Source organism: Dunckerocampus dactyliophorus, chromosome 10 (assembly GCF_027744805.1).
Source record: "Dunckerocampus dactyliophorus isolate RoL2022-P2 chromosome 10, RoL_Ddac_1.1, whole genome shotgun sequence".
In the NCBI taxonomy this organism is placed as follows: domain Eukaryota; kingdom Metazoa; phylum Chordata; class Actinopteri; order Syngnathiformes; family Syngnathidae; genus Dunckerocampus; species Dunckerocampus dactyliophorus.
In genome coordinates, this window is record NC_072828.1 from 21,769,909 (window position 1) to 21,785,485 (window position 15,577).

General features: G+C 40.1%; 1 protein-coding gene across 5 annotated transcripts in view; it reads right to left on the reverse strand.

The window, feature by feature from the left end:
* Positions 1 to 15,577, reverse strand: part of kank4 (KN motif and ankyrin repeat domains 4) — an 80,877-nt gene that overhangs the window by 33,349 nt on the left and 31,951 nt on the right. Inside the window, exon 1 of one of the 5 annotated variants that reach the window (XM_054789927.1) lies at positions 13,495 to 14,531. The exons of 3 other annotated variants lie outside the window; for them this stretch is intronic. The gene's annotated coding sequence lies outside the window, so the exon portion shown is untranslated. Of the gene's footprint in view, positions 1 to 842; positions 6,707 to 13,494; positions 14,532 to 15,577 lie in introns of those variants that run through there. One more of the 5 variants, XM_054789925.1, reaches the window with a different exon arrangement.

Below are 15,577 nucleotides of genomic sequence, written 5' to 3' on the forward strand. Positions count from 1 at the left end.
AGACATTGCAATGTATCAGAATATTGTGTCTGAAGTTACGGTACTGTTCGATTCCCACCTCAAACACCTTGGTACTCTAGATATATAATATGCAATATAAGGTAGATGCCTTCATGTCATGCAAAAAATGGCTCATTAAATACTTGTCCCCAGCTGCACATAATAAGAAAATTCTCTCACACTTGAATATGAGATAAGACGTGTACACATGCGAGCACACAAACTTAGAGATAAACACCCTATTTACTGAATTTGAACCTACTCCCACCTTCTGATGTGATAAAGAGCCTGTCTCACACCGACATGGTGTGAAGCATCGGCTGAACATGGCGGCTCAGTTCATATTGCCTGTTCTGCAGGGCAGGCACTCAGTTATTAACATTAATTCAGTGTTTATTGATCTTTGCCCAGTGGGAGCTCTCTGGTTCCACTTGCACCGTTAGGACACACATGGGTATAGACAAGTGTGGACATAACACACTGGACATGTGACGGTCACGCTGTTCAAAACCACTCAGTGCACGTATTGCATTTACATGTGCTGCATTCTGTCACCTGCCAAAGCTATGTGAGCACAAAAACCTCTCACCTACAATTATATAGCCATTGTCTCTTTCACACTGTTTCTCACACATCCTAGGCAACACCATGTGACCTATATTCTACCAAGCAAAAATAGAAAGTGAAAGCACGAGAAAGAAAAGAGGGAGGTGAGGTCTAGTAGGAAACATGTGCAGTAAAGAATATAAAATTATGCATGAAATTATACATAATCATGGGAAGAGCAGTATGTTCTGGAAAAGGAACAGATAGGGTAAGAAGATAGAGGGTAGACCTCTCACCTGCCGCATACCTCCACACCTCTTGTCCTTCCTCAGTATCAGTATCAGACCTCATCTGTCGTCATCTCAGCGCAGACCAAATGTGGAAAACAAAATAGACAGAAAAAAAGAGGGGAGGAGGCCAGAGCGACATGGGTGGGAAATGGGTGGAGGTGTTGACAGAGGTTGTTGAGGGGTGGAGAAAAAGGGGAGACAAGAGGAAGGTGGGATCTATACATCATTCATCACTATGTCCACTTCAACCTACCTGGCCAGAAGTGCGAGACACCACCGGTGCATCTATGAACACTGTATGGATACAAGTATCGTGATATTACTAGGGATGCACCAATCCACATTTTTTCACTTCTGATACGATCCCGATACCCGAATTTGGACAATTCCGATACCAGAGCTATGTTTGCTTTAATATACAATCACGGCAACAGAATGCCAGCAAATGTAGCTGTCTCCACACGCAAATACAAGCGCTCAGCCTCACTCGTTCACGACTTCACAGACAGTCGTAACACAGAACTCATAACTTCCGCTACATTATCATTATGGTTAATTTTATATGACGCTGTAATAAAGTCCTCTCTACAGGCAAGTATGTTTTGGTAGCGACCCAGAGGTTTTGTGTTGTTTGTGATGTGGGAATGTTTTGTGTGTCCATGACCATGTCAGGCGGAGCTTCTGTGTGTGTGTGTGTGTGTGTGTGTGTGTGTGTGGAAACACTTCAGCTCGCTGATACTCTTTCGGCTCCGTTTGCTGATATTCTTCTAGCTATTCTTCAAGCTGACAACATTAAAGCAAAGACATGGCCCATGGATCTGAAATCTCAGCAGGTGGTATTGGCAATTTAATGAACTACGTTGGTATGGGAAGTTGACACTGATAATGGATCCCTAGATATTACACGTGTGGAAATGTTGATCTACCATATGTTGGAGTGTGTCTGTGGTTTTCAGTTCATCCAGAATAACATTTCTAAGATCAGACTCATTTATCCCAAATGTCTTTAAATGGTTGAAGTTGACTTCTTGCACACCAGGCTCACCCAGCCATGCCTCTATGAACCTTGCTTTGTGCACTGGGTCAGAATCAGGCTGGAACACACAATGGCTTTCCACACAGAATTGTGCAAACAGTCTTGGGAAGATGAAACAATACGATTTAAGAGGGTCTCCTTGATATTTTTGTCAGCGTAACGTGTGTGTTTCCAAGCACAGATGTGTAAAGTTCTCTCAGTATGATTAGGTTTTCCTCAAGTGCAAATAGCCTCAGGAGAGGCATGACTATGTTCATTCATGCTTCATTCATGGACGTGTGTGTACTGCATTCGTGTGTGCGCGCGCTATTATGAACCACTATGTATGCGCCAGTCTAATTATAACTGGAGGACTTCCAGGCAGCCGTCGCTGCATCGCCACATAACTACTGTACATGTAAGCAATTCTTGAGGCATCACGTTGGCTCTTGGAGATATTATCTCGATGTAATGAGTAAACTGTCAAGATGTCTATGTTCAGCTCAATAACAGAAAGTAGTGTAATGCTTAAACCCTGACTGGCCCAGATGGTTCTGAGAGTAAATTAGGTAAATAATTAACAGCCTTTAAATAAGCTAACTGCCCAGGCTAATGGCCCGACATTTTATCTCTCTCCTGCATGATCCCAGAAAGAAAAGTGGTGGTAATTTCCAACTAGATGAATGTGCAGACAACATTTAAAAAGAAAAAAAAAAAAAAAATAAAGCAGGGCAGCAGCCAACACGCAGCTTCTGTAAAATGAAGAGTAGGGGTGCATGGAAATATGAATAACATAAAATATTAATTTGTTTATATGGCACACTTAAAGTAATGCCTGGGACCAGTTTGATAGGTCGATAGCTTTGGGGTGCCCAATGACACAAAGTATAAAATGGATGGATGGACTTCACTAGGTAATAGTATTGCTCTGCAAAAAATCTTCTATAAATTTTCCATTCACATTCAGAGTAAGTAGTTTTTCTATGTTAGCTGTACCTATTATCATATATTGTTGATATTATAATATATTAATATTCTTATTTACAGTTATAAATATTAACATGTTACTAAAAACATTGCCAGTATACAGTGGAACCTAGTACGTTTTGCATGGGATTAATGACGAAAACTGAGGCCATTTTTCCCATTGGAAATCATGTAAATCCAATTAATCTGTTCAATACACCCACAAATATGAACAAAAAATGTTTTTTTAGAGAATAATTATAGTTTTACATGCAGCAAATAATGCAACATAATTATGACGAATGACAGATGGATGGAACTTATTGTTGATGCAGATATCCCCTACTTCCTGGCGAGATCAAACTCAATCGTGTTTCTCTCCTTCTTTATGAAATCGCTGGCAATCACAACTTTTTGTGGCCCCATGGTGGGTTATTTAGCAGTCGCATTCAATAAAAAAAAAAATGCACGGCCAGTGAGTCAGCAACATGCACGGTTCTTTGTTTGGGCGCTCTATTCCATGGAACGATAGAGTCCAGCGGAAACAAACTTGTTACAGTATGCGCAATTTTGTACAAAAGCCAAGACAGTGTACAAAAATAGAGGCAACATTTTAGGGAAAAAATTCCACGTAAACGGAATCATACAAAAACTGGGGTGTACAAAAACCCGATGTTTGACTGTACTTAATCCAGCCCCCTTGAACAAATTCATTTAATTGTCTTTATTTCCTATGGGAAACATTGATTTCACATTACGACAACTTGGAAGTCAGCCAGCATCGTAAAATGGACTGTGTTTTATTTTGAAGGGTAGAGCAGTCTCTAGCAATTGTATGTGGTGTAGAAGAGTGGTTCTCAACTGGTTTGGCTGCGGGGCCCACCATCACCCTTCAGCGACAAGCAGCGAACCAAATTGCAGACATCATTTAGCTTAAACTTCTCAAATATCTTATTTATTTAATAAATCACAGGTATTTATTGAAATTTTAAATGTAAAAAGACTGTTTGCAACGGTTATGTGTAGCATGTAAGCTGCACCCCAGGTAACACACACATGCGCAGTAGGGGTGAGGGATCTCTGGCCACCTCACGATTCGATGCGATTACAATTCAGAGCCCGATTATCGATACATCTCGATGCATCTTTTTTTGTGATAAACAGTTTGTCCATTTTTTCATGCATCATTTTTTTCTATATGGAATTTATTTTTTACTTTCTTTTTACCCACTGTGTACTACTAATATTTGTAATGATCCACAATTAAAATAAACATGACGCATTAATTTACTTCCATTATCTTTTAATAATTGGAAGGTCACATCTACCAACATATTTCCCATTGCAGAGAACCAGCAGGAAAAGTAAGGTGCACCAGTAACAGCATGTATGAAATTAACAAACTTCAGCATATTCTGAGTAACCAACATAAAAAAAAATTCACAAATAAATAATAGACTAAAATCCTGAGTATAGAATCTCTGATAAAATTATATGTTTGCTTTATAGCAAAAAACCCCCAGCTTTCATACAAAATATAGATTTCTGTACCAGCGGCTCTCATACAAGAATAATGCTAGTCAACGTCAGTATATAGTGAATTATTCACAATTGCAGTGTCAGTGAAATACCGTTGCAATGGGACGTTGTATCTGGGTTCCAAAGTGCGCAACAAAGCACAAAAGCCCTGCTTCTCAACAACCGAATACGGCCACAAATCCTTTGCAATAAAAGTTGCGATTGATTTTGTGATTCGCTTCGCCTTTTCCGAGTTGGGTGGAAAATTAGTTATCACCTGCTCGATGGTTCTCTGGTTGGCAGCAACTTCAGCTGGGTGAGGGCTGCAGTTCACACTCAGCCATTCTGGCGTCTTACACGCAGGTGCACCACCATAAACTGTCCGGCCAGCACTTCCGTCTTTATGAATCGAATAATAATTGTCAATGTCAATGTGATGCATGTAATAATCGATTATTTCTCCCACCCTTAATGCTCAGGACCTACAGGTAAGGCCTAGCTAAGGCTAGGTACAGTATGACGCATACTGCTTTCAATGTGAGCCTTCAATGTGAGCCCCCGTGCAACACAACGTGAGCTTTCGTTTCATGCCATGCTCTTTTCCAGTAGAGCTCTAGCTATCAAGCTGTGTTGGACAGACGGCGTCTTAAGTCCTTCCCCTCTCGCTCATGCCTGACCAAGTCGCCCATAAGCATGACACGGAACTCATGGCAGCGTAGCAAGCGACTAGCATAGACACGAGGTACATTCAGGGACATCGGGTCATTACACAATTTTTTTTTGGCAAAGACTTTGCAACGCCACTGAAAACGGCTCCGTGACCTACTTTTGAGAATCACAGGTACAGGACATATTCTTGGTCATATGTCATATATTAAGAATAAGCTGTTTTGTATTCTAAAATGTACTACCGATGTGCATGAGGAACGTTTTGTGGCTAAATCCTGCCTGCACATGCAACACATTGCGTAAAATCAACTTGCCCGCTTTCATCTAATGCAGCCAACTGAAAGAGGGTGTAATGTGGCCCAGGGGGTTAATCTTCTCGCTTTCCGATCACATGAACTGTCTGCTGTCAGTGGGGATCAGATCCCATCTGAAACCCCTGGGACTTTTACAGTCGCACTTCTATTGCGTCTTTCTGCTTAAACAAATTAAAATGCTGCAGCATCCAAAGCAATGCAGAAGTCTGTCATTGATGTTATGCATGGTCTTGACACCGAGAAAACAAGATAACTAGTGGTCTTGTGACCGCTGGGCTAAAAAATGGTCAAGTTATAAAATAACAAGCATGTAATTAGGACAGGTTAACTTTTACAGGTTAACTGACTTACCTTTTACCTCCAGATACCTCCAAATAAACTGCTAAGAACGTTAAACGTTTCTTAGAGTTGATGATGGCAATGTCGAGATTATTTTTCTTTTCCATTACAGTGTTTACTCGTTTATCGCGGAAGATATGTTCCCAAAATTGCCCGCAATAAGTGAAATCCGCGAGGTAGCTAACTTTATTTGTTTACACTTATTATATATGTTTGTTATGTACAGTATATGTTTTAAGGCTGTAAAACCCCTCACAATACACTTAACAATACACTTAACATGAACATTTTCTCACATTTTAAACACTCTCAAAGTTCAAACTTTGTTTGAAATTTGAATGATCAATCTACTAGGTTGGACACAATAAATTTTAAATATCACTACTCTGACCGTGCTTCGTCCTGGCGCCGTTCGGCTGTAGCGTTTTTGTATCCTTGTTAAAACATATTGCTCCAGCCGTCGTCCTCCTCGTTCTACTCCTTGAACCGAAGATTCACTTAGCCGATGAGCTTCTTCTTCTTCTTCTATTGTTTATTGGCGGTTAGCAAGTAGCTCACACAGTTAGCCAGTTTGCTAGTGACGGCATGAAGGAGATTGATTGACAATGGTCTACAGCCAGACAATGGGGGGGTTCTCCCTTAGCCAATAAGGACTGTTGTGGCTCTATATTTAGCTGGTTAGCCGGCACCGTCCAGCCAAGCGATACACCGAATTCAAGCGTGTGAAAGTTTGTGTTAGTGCGTGTCATCGTGCACACGCTGACCCACAAAACTGAAACATTTTCAACTTTTCATCACTGTCACCCAGACGAGGACCAATGAGCGGAAGTTTCATTGATCGACCAATGAGCGGACAGGATACTAATCAGTACGCTATACTTGCCGTGTCAGATTTTCCAGAGCTAGTTGACATTTCTGAAAAATAATATAGAGATATAAAGAAAAAAGCGGCATGGGAATTCGTCGGTGCCAGAGAAAAACATATCGGGTAAGTTTACATTCATTTTACACGGACATTTATGTACGTTTATCTTCAATACTAGCAAGATCCGGTACTAGCAAGAGTACTCGATCAACACCGGCCGCTTGTCTTCCTCTGAACTACTTTGATACCCCTAAATTCCCTCCACATCTGACAGCCAATCAAAACCGTGGAAGACTTGTACAATTCGTTCTGAATGTGAACACGTCGCTCACGGGTGCTTGTCACTGCCGCTCGTGTGCATGGTTTGCTACGCGTTGGCGACAAGTTTCACCCACTCCAGTTGTTTGTCGCCTCCCGTGTGTGGTGCCCATAATACACCACAAAGACGCGTAACACAAGGCACGTTCATACACTGTTAAAAACAAATTTGCTAAATTGCAAATCCGCGAAACAGCGAATCCGCGAAAGGTGAACCACGATGTAGCAAGGGAACACTGTATTCCCTACAAAAAAATTTGTAAAATAAAACACTCTAACAAAACACTCCACAAACACGACACGCATACTCACTGAAAACATTACATCATTACAATGCAATATTGTAACATCATTTCGACTTAGGGTGAGACCATGTCATATTTCAGGACATCCTTTTTAAAAAGTAACTAAAAAAAGTCAGTTTATACTATTTACATTGCATTAAAAATTGCCTAAAAAGTGAAACACAATATTTACCCTCAATTCCAGCAAAACAAAAGGTAAGGTATTTGACCATTCAACAAGCAGGCCGGCATCTCGAGAAAGATAAGAAAGCACATGACTGTGAAAAAAAAAAAAAAGACTACTTAAAATAGTCTGGCGCAATCCATGTGAGGGGCGCTTGCAGGTGGCTTGATTTCTTTCATCGACCCATTGGCTAAGCACAAAGAGACCACATGGTGGTTGGCAGGCACTGCGAGAATTAGTGCGAAGTATGCCTTGTGCTCAGTCAAGTGTCTGAGGCAAGGACCTGGGCTCGTTTGGATTTACTCTGAAATTCAATTTAAGCATTCCTACAAAGAACACACCGTGAGTATATCAGTTCTCTCATATTTGGGAGTACCACCATGTTAATGTGAAGTCTCACACGCCCAGGGTTCAGTGTGCATATGTTTTATTGTGACGAAGTGAAAACAAAACAAGCTTTGTTTGACTACACAGCTCACAAACATGAAAAACAGTTCAACATTGGAGCAAGACTATTAATTCTGCAAGCCATCTGCCAAATACTGTAGATCATTTGTAATGTGTTCAATTTTGATAAATGCAAAGTGATTACTGCAGGTGAACATCAGTCAGTCATCAAATCAGGTTACTTTGGCTTTTAAATGTCTGGCTGCATGTCATGAATTGTGCCATTTTTAGTTGTAAAACACTAAATGTTACCAATTGCAGTTTGAAGTATCTGCATGTTCCAACTCTGAGTGGGAGCAAGTGTGAACAAACACAAAATCTGCTTCTACTGGCAACACTAAAAGTTCAAAACACCATTATTTCAGATGGTGAGACTGAGAATCATTAATATTCTATCTCAGCCGATGTTTTGGTTCTTTACAGATATTCAGGTTTGAGTCACGGTTCATTGGTTCCATATCCAAGGGAAGTGAAATTCTGCATTTATAAATACAATATTTCTGTAGTTAAAGCATAAAAAATCTCGTTTATGACCTTCTAAATATGATTTTTAACATAATTAGAGCACTCTAGACATGAAATAATACCCCTATAGTCACCTTTACACTCATATTACCCTATATAGTAGACATAATAAGAGTAAAACCAACATAAATAAGACATAAATAAGTCTCATGTTCGTGTGGGTTGTTATCAATGTGTTCCCTAGTGGAGCTGACTAGCGGGCAGACAAGAAGCGACGTCGGTGGTGCAGAGTTGAGTTTTAGTTTGGCATGCGTTACTGCACCAACAGTAAACTGCATTTTTCTTTGGGATTTTTATTGAGGGCTATTGTGCCTGTTGTGAGATCATTCAAACCTGCAACAAAAGCCTGTTGTTCCGGCAATCGAATCTGGTGTTTGTGTGTCTTACCGAACGTTACTGTAATATTACTGACACCTATAGTGACCAGTGTAGAATACGACATATCATTCACAGCATCTTTGAATGCATATTTTGAATGCCTTATATAAGTATTTTAGTTCGTTTAGCCATTTTATCCTGGTTTATAGCTTGACAATGCTTAAATGTCGCATTTGCTTCAAAATGCATCTTTTTTTTTTTACTAATATGAGGCCACATTCAACCATGAAACAGTATGATTTATTAATTAATAGATTTTAGATTCAAAATTTCAACGGTGACATGGCGAGGGACGACTACATAAAATTTCATGTACCACTTTGTTTTGCACTGCTTCCAGGCACTTCATAAATGCACACTTTTAAAAAGTTTCCTCCATGCATAACTCTTTTGGGGAGTTTTGGCATGTGCATCATCAAATATCCTGTCTTGATGGAATTTATACTTGCAGGTGTACATAGCTTGGATACAAATGATATACAAGCACTGATATTATTTAACTAGTTACTGTCAGACAGAGCAGTACATCAGAATTCCACAAACCAGCAAGGCAGTTTACTTGGAAAATATCCTCTTAAAAAGAAATAGATTTCAGTCAAAGCATTGTTTTATGCTCGCCAGTTGATAACAGTGAAATCCCTGAGTGGTGGATGAAAAAAGCTATTTCAGGTGCACAGAAATACTCGACGGGCTGCTTCAGTCATTTTTACTACAAGTATCCATCACTGAAATGGTTTTAGGAGGGAAAAACTATGACCAGGATTTTCCAGCATGAACATATTTTGTGTGTTTATGGTGTAAGTGTGTCTGTGTGAGAGTCGGGGCCAGGGCTGGCTGACATCCTGAGGAAGGCCCGTTGCTGATAAGGGAGGGGAAAGACTGTTTATACATTGAAAATGACGCCCCCTGAACTGAACCCAGAACACACTTTACTGCTCAGGTGGAAATGACCTGAACCTTTGCTAATGCATGAATGTGCGTGTGCGGGGACAACCAAAGGCAATGTTCACACCGACTTGAACCCTGCAAGGAAATAAGCATTCTTCTCATGCATGCGATGAGACGTAAACATAGTGGCATGCTTATATAAAGACAATCCATTTATTTTGGTGTGTACCTGGCTAGTTAACCAACTATAGTTAATCGGTTGAACGTGAGAGACCCGACCTAAACTCTACCAAAGTCCTTTGAAATGAACTAAAATGAAAATTGTGAGCTAGGCTGGGGGGGGGGGGGGGGGGGGGGCATATTTATTTATTTAAATATCCATCCATCCATCCATTTTCTGTGTCACTTTTCCTCACTAGGGATGCAGGCATGCTGGAGCCTATCCCAGCTGTAGAAGAACATACAAAGTCCACACGGAGCTGTCCTAACGGAGGTACTAACCCAAGATCTCCGGACTGTGAGGCCAACATGCTAACCACCAATATAAATATCCTTACCACTAAATAAAAATCCTGTAAATAAGTGAATACATAATAATAATAACAATAGCAATATATTATATATACACTCGTCCCTCGCTCCTTCGTGGTTAAAATTTCATGGCTTCACTCTGTCACGGTTTTTCAAAAATGTATTAATTAATAAATCATTCTGTTTTGTGGTTGAATATGACCTCTTATTAGTCACAAATATGCATACTGAAGCAAATGTTACGTATTTCCTGCCTAAATTAAGCATTTTCAAGTATAAAAATGGTAAATTGACTACAATACAAATATAAGGCATTCAGAAGACATGTAAAGACATGTAGTATTCTACACTGGTAACTAGGTGTCAGTAATGTTACTGACACACAAATGCCTGACTTGATCGCTGGACCAACAGGCTTTTTTTTGCAGGTTTGAATGATCTCACGAGTTACTGTTGTGGCGCCAAGCCAAATATCAAGTCTGAACATGAATTTCTGTCTGCTCGCCACTCAGCTCCCCTAGGCAACACATTTATAGCAACACGCACACTAGTCTTATTTATGTCTTAAATGGCTTATGTACTCTTCTAATGTCGACTATACTCGGTAATACAAGTGTAAAGGTGATGATAGGGGTGTTATTTCATGTCTAGAGGGCTCTAACAATGTTAAAACAGTATTTACAAGGTCATAAAAAGGTTTTCTGTGCTCTAAGTACAAAAATAGCCGGCTCTTCACGTCCTGTTGGTGTAAAGGTCAGGTGTCCTTTGTTCAGGCTGTGTATGTGCAGGCTTCCAGGGGAGTGATATACAAAAATAAGGCTCATATGGACATTGGGGAAGACAGTGCATATTAAAGGCACATAATCTGGATCTACTTCTGTATGCCTGTCTTGTTTCCCAGACATTCACCTCCACATTCACTTCACTTTCCAGATGTTTTCCTTTTTACTGTGCAAGGTAAAAATGTCACAGTTCTCTGGTTTCTTACGCCATTTCTATGTTCCATTGCAGTCTGGACAATTAAAAAAACAATGCCATTTGGATAAAGCTGTATCTGGCACCATGCTGTCCCTGCCCTTCCATAAGCATACACTGACCGCACATTACCAACCGGAAATACAGTCGTAACTGGTTTCATTGCAGTCTGTTACCGTATTCCTTCTCGTTAACAGCAACAATTACTGTTACTAAGTGTTCACCATGTTTATTGTCTGTTTCAACTATTTCAAAATTTGTATTTTAGTAGTGATATTACAGCCATTTCTGAAGCTTGTATAGACACTCACTCATGCAGGTCATGTGAGTTCAACCATACAGGAAGAAGCTGTCTATGGAAAAGAACAGACTCAAGTTATTACTCCGCCACACGTAATGATCCTATTTTTCTAAATAATAATTTTTTCATGTACAGTGTACATAATATTTCTATATGTGTATAATAATAATTTTTTTCATGTACAGTGTATATGATATTTCTATATGTGTATAATAATATTTCATATTTAAATGTAATATATCTTTAGAATTAAGATTTTTTGAGTATCGTTTTATATGCCAAAAACAAAAACAGAGGCACTAGTATGAAAAAATGGAAATGAGGCTAACCTAAGAGTTCAAATTTCTCATCAGAAAATGTGTTGCTTCGCTCCAGGCTTGTGACCTTGTCTCAATAATTCAGGCAAAACTCAACTTTGTGAAAACAGGACAGGCTGTAAATGTGATAAAAAAATATTGGAGAGACCTCAGAGAACCGGACTTATGTTGCAGCTGCTGAGAAATTATGGAGATAAACATTTAAAATACGTATAGATCACAGCCTAATACAATCAAATGCAGACTAAGCATTGCTCATACAAACCAGAGACGTCTTTATCTGGCCAATTGGAAGTCTTTAGTCAGTGTTGGACTTTTCAAAATAAATAGGCCTTTGCTTGGTAAATAAACTCACTTTTTACTAGTCCAGCAACATGCAAACAAAACAATATTATACTCTTACTCGTTCCTACTCAGGGTTTTTAGGTGATTTGAGCAAAAAGAGGTATTGTTCGCAAAAAATAGGGTTTAAGAATTGAAGAAAATCCTGCAGCCGACAGCAGCTCGAGTTATGACTGAGCTTCTATGACATCATGTTCTGCTGTTATCTTTCTTGACATTCCATGATTTCCTATCTTAAAAAGTGTCATGCCCTGTCCACACGAGAGCGTTCTTGGGATTTTCTTTGGCGGGTTAAAAAAAAGTCACACTGTCCACGCTGTGTCAGATTAGTAAATAGTTGCATCCAGACGGGAACGGATCACTGGGTGAACATGATGTAATATACAAGGAACACCTATGTGTGGCGCTGTAAACAGGCACGCAGACGGAGCCACGTGACACACCAAACTATAGAAGAAGAAAGAAAGCATGCACATAAGTCTGTCGTGTTCCGGTTTCTATGGCTCCTCAAGACTTACGACAAAGTGGAATTACTTCTACGATTCATTTTGGAGAATAAGACAACAAAATATCAGGAGAATGTCGACTATGGTGAGCCACGCCTGTTGAAATATTCAGATGTTATGTTGGCTTGTCGTCAATGTTCACTTCTGGTCACGTGATATTATCGCTTCTGTAAAACCGCGGTTCCGCCGTCTATATGGAAACGACAAGCCAGCGTTTTCAGATTTTCCCACTCTGGAAACCATTTTCAAAAAATACATTTTCCCAAAACACCGCTTCCGTGTGGATGAAAGACTGAAACGATAAAATATTTTGTCGTTTTGACCTGAAAACACGTCCGTGTGAATAGCCCCTCAGACTAATCCGGATGATGAAGTGCGAGTAAAGAGGTTTGCTTGTTGGCGTTATAGAGCAACAGCTGCCTGCAGCAATAAAGCGAAGAGGCATCTCTCTCCACCTGTATTTATCTCTCTTCTTTTGTCCTCCTCCATTTTCCATTCCCCCACGCCGGGAACACCAAACACAGCACAGCCCTGCAGGCAGGGAGCCTGTTCAAAGAGCAGCAACATAATATTGGACCAGCATGAGGAACAAGAGCCACGAGGCTTCCTTCAGTGGTGCGAAAGACCAAATAAATCTTAAAAGGTTGAGTGATGAAGAAAGGAACATAGAAGAGAGCACAGCAAATGCACTCTGATGAGAGTTACAGTTTTAATATAAAAAAAAAACAAATGGTGTCTGGAAGTTCTGACAGTCGAAAATTGCCCAGTCCTAATCCGTCAGAAACATTGTAGATTCAGCCAACGGCTACATGACTGCAGAGACACCATCAATAGCAGTTCTACCAGAATAAAATCCAGCATTAAGGATAAACCAGGATCGGAAATCTGCATCTGAGAGAGGTTATATTTGCTTCAAATAGCCAGACTTGAATCCACACTTTCCACATACATCAAGAACTTAATTGCTGTCACTTACCCCTTTGGGTTCCCCTGTTGAACAGGGTCCTTAAATCAATCCTTGGGCTCAGCCATCAGCTCTCACATTCCCTACCGTATTCTTGAATACAACCTCTACTTTGTCTGATGTCACCTTCGCTGTTCTACGGACCTTGTTTTTGTGGATTCTGTTCTGTGTGTTTGTCTGTCACTGTGTTGATCTTCTCCCTGCACCCTGTCTACTCGACTGAGTAGGATATTTATAAAATGGAGCAATGACTTTTGAACTTTTATTAGTTACCACTCTCTGTCCACACTGAGGTTCTCTTGCATGGGTGCCACATAACTGACTCAAAGCCATCCATCATCAAGATGTGGGGACTGTGGTACTTACGTAACAGGATAATGATGATGCTCATTTTAAGTCAGGCTCTCAAGAAAGGCATTCATAGTGTTCTGTGTGTATGTGTGTGGAGTCACATTTTAACTGATAAAAATAGTTAAAAAGCCCACCCTTCCAAGAAGTGGGTTCTGAGTGTCAGATTTGCAGAGGTTCTTTTACATTGCAAGTGTGTTAGATTGAGGTAACCACCCAAGATTGATCAAATAGAAATGGCCCCTTTTCAAATAGAGAAAAATACAAAGACACACATTCACAGTTTCACTCAATGGAGTAGTGGTAGTGGTGCTGGGAAGCTGACAGTGGGGATAAATGCCAAGGAATTATGCATGAACAATACCACATCAGAAAATTTGGAGCACTTCCAGTCTGTCCATTCTACCAATATGTGACTGCAGCATAATTGGCTCAGCAAGTGGTCCCTAGTCCTTAAACTGTGTTGTTTTTTGGTGTGACAGCCTTTGATTACAGAAAGAAGAGGATGATGGTGATGGCAATCTAAGTGACAGAAAACAAAAGAAGAGAAAATGAGTTCCAGAACGACAGGAGTTTTGATTATCAGGCATGTCTGTGGTCAATAGCTAGATCTCTATTTAACATCAAGACTTTTTGTTGGTGTTTGAGCATGCATACCCTATGCATTTCAACATTATTTAAAAAGGTGCATGAACACAGTACTTTTTTTTTTTATTTCAAGGTTGCTGAGCCATATGGATCCCATCTGTGCCAACATTCAATTTGTGCTTGTGACTATGTAACATAAGCATTTGGAGGGGTCCTCGCCAGCCGTTGGTTGGCCTTGCTACGAAGCGAGGTATTTGATTTTCATAAAGACAGCAGCATTTTTTCACCTTAGAGGTACTATAGTGAGAAACTGGTGATATCTGGTGACTGTGGGAGTAACAATCCATCTACTTGTCAGCTATGTGAGTTATATAAAACACACATGGCATCTCTGTGTGGAGTTTGCATGTTCTGCCCATGCGTGCGTGGGTTTTCTCCGGGTACTCCGGTTTCCTCCCACAAACCTGCATGTTAGGTATGAATGTGTGAATGCTGAGTGTGAATGGTTGTTTGTCTACATGTATATATATGTCCTGCTATTGGCTGGCAACCAGTCCAGGGTGTCTGTAGGCAGGCACCCTAAGAACACATCCTGAAGCATCTTCTTTGGCATGTACTGTTGAAAGACTAGTATGCTCTTGTTTAAATTAATTTGTGTATGTCATTGATATTTTATTAACTGTATTGCTTACATTATACTGGGATGACAGATAATGTGAAGTCACATTGAAGTTTGAAGTTTGAAGGGATGAAATTTTGGTAACTACATAGACAGCAATCAACAAAAAGCAATCGAAATATAACCCCTTACCTTGCACTTGTAATGCTTTGCACAAAGCTACTAATCATAAATTCACCTAACCGTCATAGAGGTATTTAACAATGTATGCTATTAAGGTTTGTATACCCTTGACCGATTGCCATTTAGACTCTCCTGACAAAAAGCATTGTATTGGTGTAGCTAATAATTTAGCTTCTATGCAGTCAAGCCCCCATGCAACTCAGCAACTCACCTCATTCTGTCTATCACAGCCTTCCAGAAGCAGTTTACCCCAGCAGTTACCATGTGGGATCATGGTAACTGCACACTTGAGGTTCGAACTACAGAAAGCCAAAACATATTTCTTAAAGAAACACTGCACTAAAGTGGGTAGGAAGT